Genomic DNA, 3,826 nt, shown 5'->3' on the forward strand with positions numbered 1-3,826 from the left:
GACTATTTTCTTCTCAGTTATTTTTAATTTAGATAAATACAGGTATAACATATTTCATTTGCATATTTTCAGTTCTCATTTTCAGGCAGCAGGCAGAGCTTTAGACTCTTTCCCAAGTGATTTTTATTACATACAGAAGTTAAATGCTTTGCTAGAAAAACAAAAAAGCAACCCTATTGTTTACAGAGCTCAATAGCTCCAGCAATGACTCGCCCCTCCCCTCTCACTCCCTGCCTATTTTGTTCAAGGGCTCCATCTGAAGTTTCAGTCAGGAAAAGATCACTCGGAGGCATAGCTTTGTTTGTTAGTAAAGCCACGTCACTCAGTAATGGCTAGCACTGTATATCTTTCTAGGTGTGCTTCCAGAATGAAAAAATTGTTAAAAGTTTTTGTACAAAATAGTATAAATAAAACAAAGAAAAATATAAATGAGCTTCTTGAACCCACAGAAGCCATTTAAAGCCCATTGAACCCAGAATCATAATAAGCAAATATTTTTTAAATACAAGAGGCATGTGTATTCTTGGTGTGCTTTGTGTATTTCTTCCAGATGTGTCCAGTAATCCAGTGTGAAACTTTACCTCTGTGCAGAAGTTTCCTGTAATAAAGACCAGACACTGCTGCTCTCTCACTTTTTGCAGGGCGGCTGGTCTTATACCTGCCCCCTCCTGTAGTTCTCTGCAGGCAGCCTGTAGTGGGTGGGGTCTGCTGAGTTCCTCCCACAGTCCCACAGCTCTGCTCTCTGCACAGCCTACTTACAGCACAGTGATGATGTCACTGCTATGTTTTACAAGGTAATATCCTGCTTTTCAACAGCATTTGGTGCACACAAAGTGGATTTATATTGTTTGTGGCTATAGAGGAATATATTTAAATGAAACCACCATAAATGACATGATTTTCAATGATGAAAATTGAATTTAACTCATCCCTATCTAGAACAGGTTTGGTTTTATTAGATAGAAGTTCTTTAAGTTTGATATAAATGGAAATATGACTAATTTCCATTGAACAATGCCATCAAAGCAGAATCAGACAGCTACAATAAAATGATAGATGTAAAAAGCGGTGTTTACTAACTGTTTACTAACCGCTCACAAACCGATGATAGGTCACCCTCAGATATGGTAATACTAACCCTGCACTTCAAGTTACCAGGTTAAGATGCCCTCAGTAGTCATTAATCACTCATGACATTGAGTCCTTGCCATTTATCATTGTCTTCTTTTCTTCTTCCACACCAGCAGTTGGGATTTGTTGACACATGTATCTGTTTATCGTTGATTTTTATATGTAATCCTCATATATTCTCAGGATTACCTGTTATTGGGCAGCATGAAGCACAAAGGTCTAAGCAACTCTTTAGGAAACTGACAGGCTTTAATCAGGTGAACTCCATTGCATGTAGATGACAGGTAACCTTGGCTTTGCCAATGTTTGCAGAAATCACTGCCGGATAGAACTTAATCAGCTTACCAGCAAACTCACCAGTACATTAGCCAGTAAAAAAGAACCTCTGCCCAGAGAGTTATTACCCCATTGGCAGCTGCCATCTTGCTTCTCACAAAGCAAAGGGAAAGTGAAGCTAAGGACTTCATAACAGGCTACACCAAAGGCATGTCTACTCTCCCAATGTTTGGAATAAAAATGCCTGTATGCTAGTGGCCAATTGGAGTAAGAAATGTTAAGGGGTTAGGAGTAACACATGCTTTTAAAAACTTGGCTGGGGGGGTGGGGGGGAGGGGGGGACGGGTTCAGTAAAAAATGCCCATGTGTCAGTGGTCACTGGGAGTGAAAATTCTCCTGTATCAGTGGTCAGTAGGAGTAAGGATATGCCTGTGTTAGTGGAAAGAATGGTGCCCCTGCATCCGTGGGAGTAATAAATATCTCTGTAAAAGTAAAAAGGAATGGTGCCCCTGTGCCAGTGTCAGTGGAAGGAATGGTGGCCGTGTGTTAGTGGAAGGAATACTTAACAAATAAATCAAACTTAGGTTTACTAAGTGAATTATTGAGGATAGAATCCATGTACAAAAAGCTTGATGGTTATATTGAGGTGCAACTGAAAACAGGAAAAAAGAAGAATTACATAGCAAAGCCCTGAAAGCGGACCTTTACCCCCTTTTCACTAAAAATCACATCAGCGTGCAGTACTTTATGCCAATATAAATCATCTTACATTCGATAAACGAGCATTTTTTTCTTTTACTTCCAATTACTTTTTCCCCCCACTCCCTGGTCCTCTTAGGCTTTAGTGATGTAGCTCATGCCTAAGAGATGCACCCTGGGAAGGTTACAGGGCAATGCTGAAAAGTCTCATCTGTAAAATCTTATCTGTACAGGAATAGTGCATTGCTGGGAAATCTCATCTGTAAACTGCAAAATCTTGCAAGAGCTCAGGGAGATGATGTGCATGGTCCCATGTCCTACTCACATGTGCTAGAGTTCCAGGAAGTAAAGGGAGATGCATTAATCTGTCCTTAGTAAAAATGTCCACTGTGAGAATAATGAGGCATCTAAAGAATAAAAAAAAATGAATTATCTGTAAGTATCTGTTTGTAGATTGTCATTACTAAAGATTTCTAAAGATGTCTTTGTTGTCATTTTAAAGATAAAGGTGAGGTTCCTCTTTAACCACTTGAGTCCCCGGCCTTTTCTCTCTAAACCCCCCAGAGTCCCAGAGCATTTATTTAATTTTGGTGATGTCTCGGTTCCACACATTATATCTTTTAGGTTTTGTAGTCTACCCTAAACTATTATACATAGTTTTTTTAGAGAGAGATGAGGCTTTAATTTGTACCAAATTTGGATACATATATGTTTATTTCCTTATTTTTTTGTTGGAAATAAATAGTGAAAAAATAATTTTAAAAAAATGTCTTTTGATGTAATTATTTCCAAATGCAATGTTTACATGATTTGTGCACCCCCATACTGTATTTAACCCAGAATATAAATAACAAAGTCTGCGGATTAGAATTAAATCACATAAATGCGACTTTTCTGTAACATAGCGGAATGGTAAATCCCAAAGTGAACATACAGTATTCTTTTTTGGGGGATAGTTTTTTTTCCTGTTCGATGCTACATTGCGATAAATGTAAGGGGGAAAAAAGGGTTGTGTGTTAATTGTTAGTGTAACATTAAGGGGGTTATTCACGTAGGAGCCAAAGGATCCAGCCATAGCTTCGGCTGATCCTTCAGCTCTCTTCGGCCACCGGAGCCCCTTCGGTTCAGTCGAACCGTAAGGGTCTGCTGTACGGGCTATTCACTATAGCCGAAGGCGGCCGAGCGGCTCAGCCGAGCCAAAGGCATATGATTCGTCTCGACTGAGCCAAAGTGACAGCCAAAGCGGGGCGAACGGCCAGCCGAAGGGTTTCCATGGCCGAGCAGCTGCATCCAAGCCTTACATTACCAAGTGCAATGCAAAGCGTTGGATGCAGTGGTGTAAAGCACGCCACCACTGGACTCTAGAGAAGTGGAGACGTGTTCTCTGGAGTGACGGATCACGCTTCTCTGTCTGGCAATCCGAAGGACGTGTCTGAGTTTGGTGGTTGCCAGGAGAATGGTACTTGCCTGACTGCATTGTGCCAAGTGTAACGTTTGGTGGAGGGGGGATTTTGGTCTGGGGTTGTTTTTCAGGGGTTGGGCTTGCCCCCCCCCCCACCCGAGTTCCAATGAAGGGAACTCTTAAGGCATCAGCATACCAAGACATTTTGGACAATTTCATGCTCCCAACTTTGTGGGAACAGTTTGGGGATGGCCCCTTCCTGTTCCAACATGACTGCACACCAGTGCACAAAGCTAAGTCCATAAAGACATGGATGAG

This window comes from Nanorana parkeri, unplaced genomic scaffold, assembly GCF_000935625.1.
Source record: "Nanorana parkeri isolate BGI_ZX_2015 unplaced genomic scaffold, ASM93562v1 scaffold1152, whole genome shotgun sequence".
NCBI lineage: Eukaryota > Metazoa > Chordata > Amphibia > Anura > Dicroglossidae > Nanorana > Nanorana parkeri.